The sequence below is a fragment of the Puma concolor genome, chromosome B1, assembly GCF_028749965.1.
Source record: "Puma concolor isolate L17-30 chromosome B1, mPumCon1.1.hap2, whole genome shotgun sequence".
Classification (NCBI taxonomy): Eukaryota; Metazoa; Chordata; class Mammalia; order Carnivora; family Felidae; genus Puma; species Puma concolor.
Window position 1 is genome coordinate 25,751,022 of NC_141670.1, and position 19,027 is coordinate 25,770,048.

The 19,027-nt window shown below is 41.3% G+C and overlaps 1 protein-coding gene across 5 annotated transcripts in view; it reads right to left on the reverse strand.

Annotated features, from left to right (window-relative positions):
• Positions 1 to 19,027, reverse strand: part of TRMT9B (tRNA methyltransferase 9B (putative)) — a 71,401-nt gene that overhangs the window by 15,205 nt on the left and 37,169 nt on the right. For 4 of the 5 annotated variants that reach the window (XM_086703329.1, XM_025933143.2, XM_086703328.1 and 1 more), the window contains exon 2: positions 10,691 to 10,890. The gene's annotated coding sequence lies outside the window, so the exon portion shown is untranslated. The remainder of the gene's footprint in view (positions 1 to 10,690; positions 10,891 to 19,027) is intronic. The other variant, XM_086703331.1, reaches the window with a different exon arrangement.

The window sequence follows — 19,027 nt, forward strand, 5'->3', positions numbered from 1 at the left end:
CGTGCATCCCGTGCACACTGCCACCAACACAAAGGGCTATAATCATTGATTGGATATTTGCCTCTAGCACTGGCTGGAAGATGCTAGAGTTCAAGGGCTCGCCTTATTTAATGCCGAATCTGCCAGAGTTTGCACACGGCAGATACTCAAAAACGAACAAACACAAGCAGAACTGACTAATCCTGAGTCCAGAGGGTGGCACTGGGTTTGGTAGAAAAGGGAGTGACCTTGGGGAGTGTGGGAAGAGATACACTCACAAGCTTGAAGATGAAAGAGTGACGAGAGGGGTACAGTCTCTAGATAGCAGACAGCCTGTGTGTCCCGCTCCCCACCCTCCGTCCCCCTCACCAGTCCCACCCTGGAAAGTAGAAAGCGCTTGAGCAAGATGGTATCTGATTAGTTATTGCAAAGTACCTCCCTTCTTACCCTCCTTTGCATTTAAGAAATCTCTTGTGGAGAGGGGTGCCTGGGTGGCTCAGTCGGTTAAGCATCCGACTCTTGATTTCAGCTCAGGTCATTGATCTCACAGTTCGTGAGTTTGAGCCCCGCATAGGGCTCTGCACCGAGATAGCAGAGACTGCTTGGGATTCTCTCTCTGCCCCTCCCTACTTGTCTCTCTCTCTTTCTCAAAATAAACATTAAAAAAAGAAAGAAAGAAATATCTTGTGGAGAGATACTTTGAGACAACATAAATATCCTGTTTCTCATACTCTCATCCACCAGTTGTAGCATCCTATCCATTGGTGATGCTTGCCCCAAACAGTTATTACTATAATTATCACCAAATGATGCTATTTCAATTCCATCATCCATTCTATGCCAAGGAAGAGCTTTTCAGGATTGACTCTTAAGAAAACAAATGAGCAGTAGACTATCCTTAATTACTACGGGCTGCCCACAGCCCCTGCAGAAAATCTGGCAAACTCCTAACAGAGTACAAATCTCATTTGTGAGGTCTGACAAAACTTCCACCCAAACTGAAACAGCTTATATTGCACCCTCAACTGGAATTTACAAAGTAAACATATGGCCGGCTATAACTGCCTACACACCAGAAAAACCCAAACACTGAGCGCTTTTCTTTTTAATCAACATCTCAGTAGACTTACGTCTGCTTAAATTTTTTTTTCCCTCAAGGAATCATCTGGCAATACAATTTGGGGGAACCCTAAAACAAATAAATTTTACTTTCTTTTACTTGCACATAGTAATTGGCAGTCAACATAAACACAATTATCTTCAATCTGGCTCTACCTGCAAGATCAGAATTTGTAGTATCTGAACAGTACCCCTTGGAGACCTTTCACTAAGTCCTCTCCCAAACTGCCTGGCCTCTACCGTAAACAAGGAGCTCTTTTAAAGTGTGTGAACAATATAAGTCCACTTTGTTTTTATTGTATTTTACAGTTAAGAGTATATACTGCAGAATGATTAGCTGTGAAACTGATTTGTGGAGCTGGGGCTATCCAAGGTGACATTTTTAACACTGGATTTAAATTTCCTGCAATATTTTCCATATGAATTTTATGCATATAAGCAAATTCCTTGTGGATTAGATCATGTGATTAAGCTAGTGAGGTTGGTACTATAAAATACGAGTGGGGTTCAGGGTGAAGCTAGGGAGATAGGGTTAGGTTTAGCCAGGCTTTTTAACCTGTGGGCTGTCAAATTCTAGGCCCTTGTAGCTAGCTGATGCCTTGTTGGTGAGTCATGAGAGAAGGGAAAATAATTTGAAAGGTAAGGGGAAGTCAGATGTAGTAATACACTGAAAATTCAAAGCACTAATTTGGATTTTATTTTAAGTGCAATAGAAAGTAGAAAATAGTTTTAAGTTGGTAGATGGGTTGGGGGAGGTAGGTAACATGATTGGATTTACAATTTTTAAAATTTGTTTTAATTTTTAATTTTTTTTTTCTAGAGAGTGCACACATGTAAGGGAGGGGCAGAGGGAGGGAGGGAGGAAGAGAAAGAAAGAAAGAATCTTAAGCAGGCTCCATGCCCAGTACAGAGACTGACTCTGGACGTCCTCCAATGACGGTGAGATCATGACCTTAGCCACAATCAAAAGTCCAAGGCTTAACCAACTGAGCCACCCTGGCACCCCTGGTTTTATCATTTTAAAAGATCCCTCTAGGCATATCTTTTAGAGTAGCTATTATTTTATTTGTCACAACCCCTTTTCTTCCCATAATTTGTATCTTGTCCTCCCTGGATGGGCAGGGGACCCAGGCCTGGCCAATCATGGTATCTCTATCCCGGGACACAATCATTGGTTCAAGGCGATGCAAGGTGAGCCAATCAGAGTCCTTCCTTGAGATAGCTCCGTGTGGAGCTAAAGAATAAGTGGCCCCACCTCTGGCATCACAGAGCTGTAAAGATGTGAAGGTCGGGCTGCCAGTGGCTAACTTTCCCCACACAGCAAAGATCTGTCTTTAGGTAGAAGAGAATGAAGTGAGGCAAAGTGAATAGACGAGAGACCAATGCGGTGGGAAAAAGAATCATGGCAAGCATAAAATCCTGTTTCTGCTCCCGGAAACTTTGGTTCCTGCAGTCCTGGGGGCTACTCCTCCTACCCAACTCAGGGTCAGTCTGTTCCCCTTTGTGCTTACTCTTGTTGGGTTTCTGACCTGGCCAGCACAAGAGTCCTCTCTAGTTCAGCATTACTTCTACCAAGAGCTTTCTTTTTCTGTTCTACTTCTAGTTTGTAGTCCTTAGAAAATGGAAGAGAGGAGAGAAAGTGATAGGAAACTAACAAAAGAGGTCAGTGCCTTGATGTATTTCCCATGGAGAGAGGTACAAAGAGAAGGACATCAGCAATTCTTCTAGCCACCGGGTCATCATTAAGAAGTCACACATGTTTAGATGTCCTGTTCTGGGCATGTGATCAGGATAGCACTTCCCCACTCAACTTCATTCAGGCAAAGCCATGTGCCTTGTTTTGACCATTAAGTATCAGAAAAGATGTGGATTACACCTGGGGAGAAGCTTTATGAGCTGGCCTATAGCTCCAGTACCCTTTTCCGTGTCTCTGCAAAATCATGGAAATAGCGATGTAGGACACAGCCCCCCGCCCCCACCCCGAGCGATTTCTCTTAATGGACAGACAGGATGTGTGTTTTAAGCCAAAAAAGGGGGGAATAAACAGCTCATCATAAATGCTGAATAGGTAATGATAAAACAAAGACTATCAGTCCTATGCTATTAAAAGGGACCTTGTGACTATGTGAGGCTATCTTACTTTTTTCTTCATAAACGTTAACATTTTCCTCTTTACTATAGATGTAACAAAATTGGGAGAAAACAGGATATAGTACTATATCCCACTTTTTAAAACTTAATTTAATATTGTGAGCCAAGAAGTGACTTTTGCCTGTGGTTTTCTCCAAACTTCTCAAATAAATGTAATTTCCTTCATCCCTAAATCGATGTGTTTCATAGTCTACCAAGTATTATGACTTAAGTAACTCTACCAGATTCTGACTACTAAAGAAACAACGTTAAATATACATCTTTGCTTAGCACTAGATTTAAATATAACAGGTCTAACCACATTTAATGAGTAAATGGAAAATGAAACTCCAGCCAAATAAACTATATATATTTTTTATTTTTTTATTTTATTTTTAACAGTTTAGGTACAACTGACATATGACTAACTGCACATATTTAACGTGTGCAATTTGGTAAGTTTTAGATGTACATACCTTGGGCACCATGAGACAATTATGATAATGAACATAGCCATCACCCACACAGTTTCCTTTCGCCCCTCTGTAAGCCATCCCTCCCACCTTTTCGTTTTTCTTAATGCCATGTTTCTGGGTAAAGAAACCGGGATGTATGGGTGCACACTGAGACATATGTCCAATACCCACAATTCCAAACGCAACCTTGAGATTTGATGTGAGCACCAAAAGATGAAATACTTCTAGCGATTGTTGTCAAACTATACACGTACCACACAAATGTATAAACAGTAAAAATATTCAGAGGAGTTGAAAAGGCTTCACGAGAAAAGCTTTTCCTAGCATCTCATCAAGGAGATGAGACATTGCACTTGACCTACAGAGAACACAGGGAATGCTGAGAGACCTTGTTTTATCCCCAGGAGTGGCTCCTTGTCCTTAGGGAGGAGTCACTATAGCTGCGTATCGTCAGAACAGTGTCTATAGTAACCATTCCTGGAAAGTCAGCTCAGAGACTGAGGTAATAGCCTCTAAACTCATGGCCCAATCTCCAGAAGGGATTTGTCTTTTGTTTGTGACGGGAACTTCTGTTACATTTTATCCTGAGTTTCTTTCTGCACCGTTATTTTCTCTGCAGTCAGTGTTCCATGTTTTGGCTCAATGGAAAACACTTGTTTTTTTTTTTTTCTTATTTAATTCCATCTCAAAATACCTACTGAGTATATTTCTGAATTAAAGCCTCTTGCTAGGAGGTAAAACAATATAGCTTTTAGAAGAAGAGAGAGAACATCTATAGAATCTTGAGGTAGGTTAAGATTTCTTGAACAGGTCCTTGAAAGCACTAACCATAAAAGGGAAAATAAATAAGTTAGACTATAGTAAAACTAAGACATTAGTAGGAGAGTGAAAATTCAACCCACAGGATGTGAGAAGATAGTCACAGTACGTACATCTGACGAAGGACTTGTATCCAGAATACAAAGAATTCTTCCACATCATTAATCAAGAGACCGATAAATCAATATAAACATGGGCAACCCTCCCCCCACCCAGAACTTCACAGTGGGCAGGAGATGGGCAGGAAACACATGAAAAAGTTCTCATCTTCATTCATAACAGGCAGTTGCAGAATAAAACCACAGTGTGACACTTACATGAGAGAATGGCTAATATGAAGAAAAATGAGAATATGAAGTGTTGGTGAGAACATGGGGCTGCCAGAATTAGAATGTGCTGCTAGTAAAAGTGTAAACCGTGTCAGCTTGTTTGGAAGATTACTTGGCAAGTGACAACCAAAGCCAAACCTATGCATATCCTGTGGCTCAGAGATTCTACTCTTTATGTATGTGTCTACATATCCAAAAGAAATGCACACACATGTTCACCAAGAGACAGAATTTCCACATAGCACTCTTCAAAAGAGCGCAAACATGGAAACTATCTGTATGCCTAATATCAGTAGAATGATCAAATAAATTGTAATGGATTCATGCAATGAAATATTGTAGAGCAACAAGAATGAAAAGTCTGTGACTATATGCGATGAGATGGATCAATCTCATAAATGTAATGGTAAAAGAGAAAGACACAAGGAGTATCAAGTGTAGGATTCCATTTATGGAAAGTACAAAACCAGGTAAAACAAATCTTTGCCATTAGAAGTGGGATAATGGTTACCAGGAGGTGTAGTAATTGCAAAGGAGCATGGGAGAACTGTCCTGGGGTGCGGATAATATTCTATTTCTTGATCTGGGTTCTGGTTACACAAGTGTGCTTATTTTGTGTACACTTACATGTACTTTTCTCTATATTTCAATTAAGAAAACCCTTTCACTTTCAGACAGTTGTCTTACTATGTACTTTAAAGCATTTTAAAACTCAAAGCTGAGCAGAGTATTCTTTCTCAGCTGTGTCCTGCCACTCCCAGGATGAATGAATGCCACTCAGTGCCTTCTTGGGGACACCTAGAAACTGGAGATTACTAGGTTCAAAGATGAGTGGGGATTTTATTTCAAGGCAGTATCCCCATGAAATTAGATTATGTAATAGTATGTACAAAAAACTGCGGAGCACGTTTTTAGCTCAGAAGAAATTTAACTGAGGATTTCTTTTCTCTTTTTTTCTTGGAATAAAATTATAAAACTTTATTGAAGAACATAAAAAAGACCTAAAGAAACACAGATAAACCCAGTGCTTGCGATGTGAACCCAAGCACTATGACCTCAACAACCCACACAATAATTCTGATTCACAAACACCTTGCTGGCAACCCTTATGGAGACGGTATAGGGAAATTAACTGAGGATTTCTTAATAATTTAAGATGACGTCTGATGTCAGATTATCCAGTAACCAGTGAAAAAAAGTATATTTGCTCTTAGAAAAGATGTGATATTACGGCAGCAGGTCAGTGACCCCATTGGTCCACTCAAGAAAAGAAACTCATTTTACCAACATTAGATTCGTGTGTTTACTAGATACTGAATAGCTTTCTCTAAACATTCGATGTGAAATTAAGGATGAATTATGTTAGCTACAGCCTCCAAGTCACAACTAATTGATATATGAGGATTAGGGATCTCAATAAATGGATGGGAACAGAAATTATGTAAAGAATCCAGGAAGGATGCTGCCTTATCCTCAGCTTATAACAGTGTGTGGGTCCTATTCTTACTCACCATCATTCTCTAATTACCTCGTTCTGTTGTGACTGTCAGTCATTAGCACACTTCTCAGCTACTTCAGTACTTTGTTAGAAATGTTTGGACAAACTGAAATTCCCTGATTTATTACTCCTATGTCGATCAGCTGGAATGTTTAGCCAGTTGTTTATGTGGCTGTCTGTGAGTACACTTATTGGAAAAACCTGCTGAGCTTATTGGAGAATAAAATCTTTCTGAATGATTTCACAATATTTATAAGCCTTGGAACCAAGGAAACAGCAATTTGGAGCCTGATACTTGGACAGTTAATCTCCTGAACAACGCATACGTAACAGAAGAAACAGGGTTCTCCCCCAAAACAAAGAAAGGAGCCAGAAATATGTGCCAATACAGTTTTTCTTTTTAAAGGAGAAACACGGAATGACAAGGAAAAGGATAAAGGCACTAGGGGAAGAGAAAAAGAGAAGAAAAAGGAAGACAAACATACATCAAATGATGACCGTGTGCTTCCTATAGGTTAATACAAAAGAATCAAGACATGGAAAGGAGGAAAAGTAGACAAAGATCTAAGAGTTCCAATTTTATAGGGATAAAAATAAGAAAGAAGAGGGGTGCCTGGGTGGCTCAGTCGGTTAAGCATCTGACTTTGGCTCAGGTCACGATCTCAGTTGGTGAGTTCGAGCCCTGCGTCGGGCTTTGTGCTGACAGCTCAGAGCCTGGAGCCTGCTTCAGATTCTGTGTCTCCTTCTCTCTGCCCCTTTCCTGCTCATGCTCTGTCTCTCAGAAAATGAATAAACGTTAAAAAAAAATTAAAAACAAAAATAGGAAAGAAGAGATAGAATATGGAATTTTATGTTTTTATTAATTTTATATCTATTTCAATTAGGGCTCAGAACCAAGTTAATACATTCTAATATTTATTGTTCATAGAATGTATTACCATTAATCATAGACGTTAGACTCTGACAACTTGTTACTGAGATTTGTTTAGACCCTTGTTTTAAAAAATTAACGTTCAAAATAATGCCAAAGAAGCTTAAAAACCCTTGCTCTAGAAGTCCGGAATTGTATTACGTTGGCGGTTAATATATTATGTTCATTTCCAGTGTAACTGGAAATTGTTAAAAAGGAAATCGTGAGCCCTGCTTGTATGTAAAGTAACACTTCCCCAAATGAGTGCACTAGAAGTGGGGATCGCCACCCTAGAACTCAGTTAAAGTGCACTTACAAGAAGCATCAATTCAAAGATCACCCAAAGCTGGGCACGGCACTATGTTTCTTAAGGCCCTGTTTCTAATACCAGTAGGGCATAAAAATCAAATCGCTTCAGGCCACTTGATGTGTTTGAAGAATGGACTGCTACCAAAGGGAAAAAAAAGGAGAGTGGGAGGGAGAAAGGACACTAATGTGTGGACCCTAAAGCATGAAGGGATTGCTGGAGGTAATTTTCTGGTTAATACTTGTTTATTTGTCTGTCTGTTTTTTAATAGTAAAACTTTAGTTTGGAAGAGCGGAGGGTCTGCCAAAGGTAGTTATGGAAAAATAATATTGGGAATCTGAGATTCTGCAAAAGAGCTGATTTCTCCCCAAGCCTGAAGCCATGAACTTATGACCATTTTTTGAAATCCCAGAACTTTTAGAAGGTTAAATACTTTTTTTTAATGTTTCATTTATTTTTGAGAGACAGAGTAGTAGCAGGGGAGGGGCAGAGAGAGAGGGAGACACAGAATCCGAAGCAGGCTCCAGGCTCTGAGCTGTCAGCACAGAGCCCCACACAGGGCTCGAACCCATGAACCGCGAGATTGTGACCTGAGCCGAAGTCAGATGCTCAACTGACTGAGGTACCCAGGCGCCCCTAGAGGTTAAATACTTTTAAAAACTTCTGCTTATCCTTTCTTCCTTTGAGAAACTGCCCCTCTCTCAGATTCCAAGTGATGCTGGGGTCCGCTGGTCACATACACCAGGGGTGGACATGTGATGCGATCTAGGACAGTCATTCTCTCTCCCCTGGGAAACTGATAAGAGGTAGTCGGAGCCCAATCACTTAGGGCACAAGCCTAAAGGAAAGATCCTCGGGGTTTCTTCCAAGGGCTGCCTTTCCTGAGGTTTGGTTTGCAGCTCTTTCTTCTATCAGCTACTCAGTACACTCCCAACAAATCCGTCCTTCGTGCCTGAGGGAGAGTTTGTTTTGACGTTTGCTGCCAACGGACTTCGTTACGGACTTGAATGTGTCTTTGCGACCACAACATGCACCTCGGGGTGCCACAGTGGAGGAGATGCACCGTGGTCACCGGTGTTCCGACAGGACTTGCCCCAAACAGATGCAGAGACCCTTGTCGGAGCCCTGGGGCACTGGGGACACTGGGATGGCAGCGTCCTGTGGGAACCATGCTAGCCTAAGAGAAGACCACGGGTGCAGTAGTCCCGCCATCTTTGCCGTCTCCTGCCTTTCTGTTTTGTTCTGCCACAACCTAGTATATGAGTTGCTGTTACAACTTTCCGGTCTCTCTGTCCCCCTTGCCTTCCCCCGCCTCATCTCAGGTGTCCATAACACTGGGAGTTGCACCCGTCCTCCTCATTAACTTGCTGGCGACACTTTGTGCTCTTGTAGTAAGAGGTGGCTGCAGGGACCACCCAGCATATGTGTTACTCCTGGCTTCATGGCTGCAGCTTGTCGTTTTCCCTCCATGAACCCAAGAAAAGCAGTTTAGAATCTCTGTTTCCTGCCAATGCTGGATAATTTTCTAATAATGGCCATTTAATAATATCCCCTCCCTGTTGAAAACTTTTCAGGGGCCTCTGCTCTCTGTAGGAAAAATCTTGCACTCCTTAGTCTGGCATTCAAAGCCCTCCATGACCAGGTCCCAGTCTGTGTTCCCAGATCTTATATCTTGGTGCTACCATATCTCAAATTCTCAGATTCTACCCAAAGACCTCTACTCGCCCTTCCCTGAGTGGGTCTTAAAAGAGCTCCTCGTTCAGGTCTTTGCTAAAGCCAACAGACTGTTCTCTGTCATCTGAAATGCTCTATCACCTCCCCCTTCCAAAATCTTACCTGGCCTTCAATGTCTAGCAAGCTTCTTCCGCCTCCATAAAGACTTCATGGAGAGCCATAGGTATAAACCAGCTCCCCCACTCTTTCTGTGTTCTGCATATTTATTATCTCTGTCACTCTTAGGACATTTCTCCTGATACCATCTTGAACTCTCAGCTTTGTATATGTGCCCAACTAGATTAGAAGCTCTTGGAGGGCAGGAACTAGAACATGACCTCTTGTGTATATCACAGAGTGCTTGGGATAATGCTCAGCACAGAGCAGACACTCAATATTAACTGTAGAATCAATGTATCATTAAGCTCTTTCCTTCGCTCCTTCTGCAAGACAACAATACTTTACTCCAGACAAACAGGTGCTCGAGTCTTTGATCAGAAATCATAAATGCCCTGCAGGGGGCAACAGGCACTGGGAGGAAACAGGGCTAAGACCGAGCTTTCCCAGTTGTGTTTTGTATTTCAGGATTTCCTGTCCTGGTAGACCCTTGTTTTACAGACCTACCATAGAAGTCACATTTTTGTAACTAAAAGCAAGCGTAAGCATTTAAATTGTTCTCCTATTTCTAAATCCCACAGAAGACACAATATTAAAAAAGAGAACACAATGCTGCTTTAAATTTCAAAGACCTACTCAAACTCCAATTCTTTTTTTTTTTTTAATATTTATTTATTTTTGAGACAGAGACAGAGCATGAATGTGGGAGGGTCAGAGAGAGGGAGACACAGAATCTGAAACAGGCTCCAGGCTCTGAGCTGTCAGCACAGAGCCCGATGCGGGGCTCGAACTCACGGACCGCGAGATCATGACCTGAGCCGAAGTCGGCCGTTTAACCGACTGAGCCACCCAGGCGCCCCTCAAACTGCAATTCTAACACAACAACACAAGTTGGTCAGGACAGTTCAAAGACTTGATTATAAAAAAATACATGAGTGTTTGTGGTTTGTTTTTTTTAACCTTTTAATCCACAATCCTTAAAACTTAACATCTACATATTACCTCCAAGTACAGCTTGCAAACTTTTCTATGATAAAAATGATCATTTAATAACGCTCTTTACGAGGAAAGCATTTTCCTCTCTAAAAAAATACTAAATATATTCTTGCAATTTTAACTTACCCTGTACAACTATTTTCAAACTGGTTTTTATTGCCTAGTGCAAAAATAAACTCCAGCTTCCTTTATATCACATCATCATAAATTTAAAAGTAGAGACACGGGGCATAATTAGGTTTGCATAGTGCCCTACACCCTCATGTTATTTGAATTGCAATAACAAAAGCTACTAACCTGAGTCATCTTGTGATGACAGGAAACTTACTTCTTGTCTTTGTGAATCATGGTAGTTTCTACCCTCAGAGAGTGACGATTTTTGCTCATGACTTTCTCGGTGTGTGATGTAAAGGAAAAGTAGTAGGAGGGAAATCAAACAGCGAGGTCCTTCACGCGATGAAGCAATTCTGCATGAGTCGTTCAAGTGAACACAAGCCCTATTAGGAAAAACACAAATACTGAATGTCGTTTTATGTAACAAAAATATTGAACCAGCTACAGCCCAGGGTGACCTCTTGACCTCCACATAAACTACCCAGGGAAGATGGGATTAGAAAGAACTGTTCATACATGGAGTATGCCAGAACTGTAAGAGCAGTTTCTGAATTAATTCCTAAGCTCTCTATAAAATATACAGTACTGTCTCCCCAAATTACATTGAATGATTTCATCTGGTTCCTAGAAAAATTACCAGCCTGGAGAGTCAACTCTGAATCCCATGGCTTAATGAAATGGATACTATTTCAGACAGTATTACTAAACTGCATTAAATCATTCCAGTACTGTTTGCTCAGTATTTGTTCATAATACCAGCTACTTCCGCATCACTTTAAGAATTACTCCTATTCTTCGTTGTTCCCATTAATTTTTCTTTTTTCATAGTACATAGTACAGTAGGTCTGTCATGAAACCCATCAGAAGACTTAGTTACTTAAAAAAAAAAAAAAAAAAAAAAAAAAAAAAAAAAAGGACCTTGTATGCCAAAAAGCATTTTGCAATGTATAAGTCTTGGGGTATAAAATAAGGTCTGGAGAGATGCCTGGTGTGGCAGAAAAGCCAATTCTGTAATACCTCGGGCCGGATTCCTTATCTGTAAATGAAGCAAATGGACCTTAATGTAGCTCACAGTTCTCCACCATTTTCCCTAGTCTTCGTATTCTTTGTGTGAATACCTCACTACCACACGCTGCACCTCTTATATACAGTGATTCTCAGGATGGTGGGGGGTGGGGCATGCATGTGGCTTCCCCCAACCTCCCCCCGGCTCTCCACTCCACCCCAATCTTGGTCCGGATCTAATTATCACTGATCCGGATGTGCTCTGGAAAGCTTCTGGGTCTTCAGAATATGCCTATACATTTAAGCCACAGTCATCTCTCAGTCATATCAGGTATATGCTCTGTGCCACCGAGAACCACAAAGCCTGACTTTTAAGAAGAACATTTAAGAAGGGTCTTGAAAGAGCTATTAATCAAAGGATCTTATCTTTCCTCATGCAGTTTTAAAGCCTACCTTTATCCTAAAGGAGATGACGTTTGTTTTCCGAGCCCTCATGCCGGTCCCCAAAATAAATGTTCTCTGCTAGGATTCACCCTTCCATGTCCTGACCTAAGCACTCCATTGTCATCAGCCAACTTGGCTGGCTATGCCTTTCCTTCAGGCATTAGTGCCTAAATGAATTAACCCTCTCAGATACACCACTGAAGATGGGTCAGTAAAAGTAGCTAACAAAAGGAATTGTAGACAGTGCAGAAGGCATCTGTTAACTACTTGGGTGGGAGCAGGGGTGGGGAAGATTTCTCTATGCCCAAATCATCCTTCCAACACCTATACATATAAGTGACTTTCCTCACGTTTACTAAATTATGACCCAAATCTGCTTCTGTTGAAAATGTGTGAATCATTTTATCTTCTCCAAGAAGTTGCTGGGCAAAGACAAAAGAGGTTAGTATATTCCGTTTAAAATGTTGAATTCAGATGAGTCCTTTAACTATATTAGCCATATATCTCTAGAGTAGTTAGTATTAAAAAATGTATTATTGGGGCGCCTGGGTGGCACAGTCGGTTAAGCGTCCGACTTCAGCCAGGTCACGATCTCGTGGTCCGTGAGTTCGAGCCCCGTGTCAGGCTCTGGGCTGATGGCTCAGAGCCTGGAGCCTGTTTCCGATTCTGTGTCTCCCTCTCTCTCTGCCCCTCCCCCGTTCATGCTCTGTCTCTCTCTGTCCCAAAAATAAATAAACGTTGAAAAAATAAATAAATAAATAAATAAATAAATAAATAAATAAATAAAAAATGTATTATCTTCTCCTTTTTTCCAGAATAAATAGTAAACTATCTTCTAGGGCAAAGGTTTGTAACTCAAACCTTCTGAAATTTTGCAGTTAGCCATGTGTGCTCTTCCCTGGGGAAATGGCTCAGCACTTCAAAATTATGGCTTAAGGGCCAAGTCAGTTTTGAGATACATAAAAATTCATTCTTTTACACATTCACTCAGCAAATATTAGTTAAGTTTCTTGAACATATAAGGCACTAGGGATAGAGATAAAACAATCTGTCCATTGAGGAACCCCAAATTTAATATGAGAAACAATAGAAAGAAATAGAAAACTAAAATATGGTAGAAGCTTGACTTTGGGAATGGATATATCCTGAGAGCTTCTGAATCCCCAAACGTATGCTGTACCTTATTTAATCCTAATAGTCTTATGATATATATAATTAACCCCACTACAAATTACTAAACATCATAGCCCTTTAGGTCACTTAAAATTCTTCAAAACCACAAATGCCTTGGTCCCATATCTGGTGTAATGAATATTATGATCCAGGTACTATAGGAGCACATAGGACAGGTAACTCGTCCAGCCTGGAGCAGGGGCAGACAGTGAGGGTTCCCTTGAAAGGCTGGCATCAGAGCAGGAGTTCAGAAGAGAGAGGGTAAGTCAGATAAAGGGGGAGTGGGTGATTCTAGGCATAGAAAACAGCATATGCAAAAAAGAAACAAGACCTATTACACTCTCTTTGATGAACTTCAAGTAAATTAATAATAGCAAGACACGCACACACACACGCATTCATAATTTACTATCATCCAGGCTGTTTTAAGCATATAACCTACGTTAACTTTTAGAATCTACCCAATAAGGACGATGGCGGCGTAGGAGGACGCTGGGCTCACCACGTCCTGCTGGTCACTTAGATTCCACCTACACCTGCCTAAATAACCCAGAAAACCGCCAGAAGACTAGCAGAACGGTCTCTCCGGAGCCAGGCGCAGACGAGAGGCCCACGGAAGAGACTAGGAAGGGCGGGGAGGCGGTGCGCGCTCCACAGACTGGCGGGAGGGAGCCAGGGCGGAGGGGCGGCCCACCAGCCAAGCAGAGCCCCCGAGTCTGGTTGGCAAAAGCGGCGGGGCCGGACGGAGTGTGTTTGGACAGCAAGCGGGACTTAACATCTGGAAGGTTGTAAGTTAACAGCTCTGCTCGGAGAGAGGGAAGGCTGGAAGACGATGGGAGGGAGAGTTGTTGAGCCACGGACGACAGAGCTCGGCTTGGCAGGGAACCAAGACGCTCGCCAGCGCCATCTCCCTCGCCTATCCCCCAGCCCAAATCCCAAAGGGAACCAGTTCCTACCAGGGAACTTGCTCGCACGGTGCAAACACCCAACGCTGTGCTTCTGTGGAGCCACCCCTCCGGCGGCGGGTCTGACTCCCTCCTGCCGCCACCAGGCCCCTCCTGAAGTGGATCACCTAAGGAGAAGCGAGCTAAGCCTGCCCCCCCCCCACCGTGCACCTTGCCTACCCACCCCAGCTAGTATGCCAGATCCCCAGCACCACAAGCCTGGCAGTGTGCAAGTAGCCCAGATGGGCCACACCACCCCACAGTGAATCCTGCCCCTAGGAGAGGAGAAGAGAAGGTACACACCAGTCTGTGGCCCCAGCGGTGGGCTGGGGGCAGATATCAGGACTGACTGCAGCCCGCCCACCAACGCATGTTATTCAAGACAGCACAGGGGAAGTGCCCTGCAGTCCCGCACCACTCCAGGGACTATCCAAAATGACCAAATGGAAGAATTCCCCTCAAAAGAATCTCCAGAAAATAACAACAGCTAATGAACTGATCAAAAAGGACTTAAACAATATAACAGAAAGTGAATTTAGAATAATAGTCATAAAATTAATCGCTGGGCTTGAAAACAGTATAGAGGACAGCACAGAATCTATTGCTACAGAGATCAAGGGACTAAGGAATAGTCAGGAGGAGCTAAAAAATGCTATAAACGAGCTACAAAATAAAATGGAAACGACCACAGCTCGGATTGAAGAGGCAGAGGAGCGAATAGGTGAACTAGAACATAAAATTATGGAAAAAGAGGAAGCTGAGAAAAAGAGAGAGAAAAAAATCCAGGAGTATGAGGGAAAATTTAGAGAACTAAGAGATGCACTAAAGAGAAATAATCTATGCATAATTGGTATTCCAGAGGAGGAAGAGGGAGGGAAAGGTGCTGAAGGTGTACTTGAAATCATAGCTGAGAACTTCCCCTATCTGGGGAAGGAAAAAGGCATTGAAATCCAAGAGGCACAGAGAACCCCCTTCAGACGTAACTTGAATCGATCTGCACGACATATCATAGTGAAACTGGCAAAATACAAGGACAAAGAGAAAATTCGGAAAGCAGCGAGGGATAAACGTGCCCTAACATATAAAGGGAGACCTATAAGACTCGTGACTGATCTTTCTTCTGAAACTTGGCAGGCCAGAAAGGAATGACAGGAGATCTTCCATGTGATGAACAGAAAAACTATGCAGCCGAGAATCCTTTATCCAGCAAGTCTGTCATTTAGAATAGAAGGAGAGATAAAGGTCTTCCCAAACAAACAAAAACTGAAGGAATTCATCACCACTAAACCAGCCCTACAAGAGATCCTAAGGGGGATCCTGTGAGACAAAGTACCAGAGACATCGCTACAAGCATAAAACATACAGACATCACAATGACTCTAAACCCGTATCTTTCAATAATAATACTGAATGTAAATGGACTAAATGTGCCAACCAAAAGACATAGGGTATCAGAATGGATAAAAGAAAACAAGACCCATCTATTTGCTGTCTACAAGAGACTCATTTTAGACCTGAGGACACCTTCAGGTTGAGAGTGAGGGGATGGAGAACTATTTATCATGCTACTGGAAGTCAAAAGAAAGCTGGAGTAGCCATACTTATATCAGACAAACTAGACTTTAAATTAAAGGCTGTTACAAGAGATGAAGAAGGGCATTATATACTAATTACAGGTCTATCCATCAGGAAGAGCTAACAATTATAAATGTCTATGCGCCGAATACGGGAGCCCCCAAATATATAAAACAATTACTCATAAACATAAGCAACCTTATTGATAAGAATGTGGTAATTGCAGGGGACTTTAACACTCCACTTACAATAATGGATAGATCATCTAGACACACGGTCAATAAAGAAACAAGGGCCCTGAATGACACATTGGATAAGATGGACTTGACAGATATATTTAGAACTCTGCATCCCAAAGCAACAGAATATACTTTCTTCTTGAGTGCACATGGGACATTCTCCAAGATACATCACATACTGGGTCGCAAAACAGCCTTTCATAAATATAAAAGAATTGAAATCATACCATGCATACTTTCAGACCACAATGCTATGAAGCTTGAAATCAACCACAGGAAAAAGTCTGGAAAACCTCCAAAAGCATGGAGGTTAAAGAGCACCCTACTAAAGAATGAGTGGGTCAACCAGGCAATTAGAGAAGAAATTAAAAAATAAATGGAAACAAATGAAAATGAAAATACAACAATCCAAATGCTTTGGGATGCAGCAAAGGCAGTCCTGAGAGGAAAATACATTGCATTCCAGGCCTATCTCAAGAAACAAGAAAAATCCCAAATACAAAATCTAACAGCACACCTAAAGGAAATAGAAGCAGAACAGCAAAGACAGCCTAAACCCAGCAGAAGAAGAGAAATAATAAAGATCAGAGCAGAAATAAACAATATAGAATCTAAAAAAACTGTAGAGCAGATCAACGAAATCAAGAGTTGGTTTTTTGAAAAAATAAACAAAATTGATAAACCTCTAGCCAGGCTTCTCAAAAAGAAAAGGGAGATGACCCAAATAAAATCATGAATGAAATGGAATTATGACAACCAATCCCTCAGAGATACAAACAATTATCAGGGAATACTATGAAAAATTATATGCCAACAAACTGGACAACCTGGAAGAAATGGACAAATTCCTAAACACACACACACTTCCAAAACTCAATCAGGAGGAAATAGAAAGTTTGAACAGACCCATAACCAGCGAAGAAATTGAATCAGTTATCAAAAATCTCCCAACAAATAAGAGTCCAGGACCAGATGGCTTCCCAGGGGACTTCTACCAGACGTTTAAAGCAGAGATAATACCTATCCTACTCAAGCTATTCAAAAAATAGAAAGGGAAGGAAAACTTCCAGACTCATTCTATGAAGCAAGTATTACTTTGATTCCTAAACCAGAGACCCAGTGAAAAAAGAACTACAGGCCAATATCCCTGATGAATATGGATGCAAAAATTCTCAACAAGATACTAGCAAATCGAATTCAACAGCATATAGAAAGAATTATTCACCATGATCAAGTGGGATTCATTCCTGGGCTGCAGGGCTGGTTCAACATTCGCAAATCAATCAACGTGATACATCGCATTACTAAAAGAAAAGATAAGAACCATATGATCCTGTCAATCAATGCAGAAAAGGCATTTGACAAAATTCAGCACCCTTTCTTAATAAAAACCCTTGAGAAAGTCGGGATAGAAGGAACATACTTAAACATTATAAAAGCCATTTATGAAAAGCCCACAGCTAACATCATCCTCAGTGGGGAAAAACTGAGAGCTTTCCCCCCGAGGTCATGAACATGACAGGGATGTCCACTCTCACCGCTGTTGTTTAACATAGTGTTGGAAGTGCTAGCATCAGCAATCAGACAACAAAAGGAAATCAAAGGCATCCAAATTGGCAAAGATGAAGTTAAGCTTTCACTTTTTGCAGATGACATGATACTATACATGGAAAATCCGATAGACTCCACCAAAAGTCTGCTAGAACTGATACATGAATTCAGCAAAGTTGCAGGATACAAAATGAATGCACAGAAATCATTTGCATTCTTATACACTATAATGAAGCAACAGAAAGACAAATAAAGGAACTGATCCCATTCACAATGGCACCAAGAAGCATAAAATACCTAGGGATAAATCTAACCAAAGATGTAACAGATCTGTATGCTGAAAACTATAGAAAGCTTATGAAGGAAATTGAAGAAGATATATAAAGAAATGGAAAAACATTCCATTCTCATGGATTGGAAGAATGAATATTGTCAAAATGTCAATACTACCCAAAGCTATCTACACATTCAATGCAATCCCAATCAAAATTGCACCAGCATTCTTCTCGAAACTAGAACAAGCAATCCTAAAATTCATATGGAACCACAAAAGGCCCCGAATAGCCAAAGTAATTTTGAAGAAGAAGACCAAAGCAGCAGGCATCACAGTCCCAGACTTTAGCCTCTACTACAAAGCTGTAATCATCAAGACAGCATGGTATTTGTACAAAAACAGACATATAGACCAATGGAATAGAATAGAAACCCCAGAACTAGACCCACAAATGTATGGCCAACTCATCTTTGACAAAGCAGGAAAGAATATCCAATGGAAAAAAGACAGTCTCTTTAACAAATGGTGCTGGGAGAACTGGACAGCAACATGTAGAAGATTGAAACTAGACCACTTTCTCACACCATTCACAAAAATAAACTCAAAATGGATAAAGGACCTGAATGTAAGACAGGAAACCATCAAAACCATAGAGGAGAAAGCAGGAAAAGACCACTCTGACCTCAGCCGTAGCAATCTCTTACTGGACACATCCCCAAAGGCAAGGGAATTAAAAGCAAAAATGAACTACTGGGACCTTATGAAGATAAAAAGCTTCTGCACAGCAAAGGAAACAACCAACAAAACTAAAAGGCAACCAACGGAATGGGAAAAGATATTTGCAAATGACATATCGGACAAAGGGCTAGTATCCAAAATCTATAAAGAGCTCACCAAACTCCACACCTGAAAAACAAATAATCCAGTGAAGAAATGGGCAGAAAACATGAATAGACACTTCTCTAAAGAAGACATCCGGATGGTCAACAGGCGCATGAAAAGATGTTCAACGTCGCTCCTCATCAGGGAAATAAAAATCAAAACCACACTCAGATATCACCTCACGCCAGTCAGAGTGGCCAAAATGAACAAATCAGAAGACTATAGATGCTGGAGAGGATGTGGAGAAACGGGAACCCTCTTGCACTGTTGGTGGGAATGCAAATTGGTGCAGCCACTCTGGAAAACAGTGTGGAGGTTCCTCAAAAAATGAAAAGTAGACCTACCCTATGACCCAGCAATAGCACTGCTAGGAATTTACCCAAGGGATAAAGGAGTACTGATGCATAGGGGCACTTGTACCCCAATGTTTATA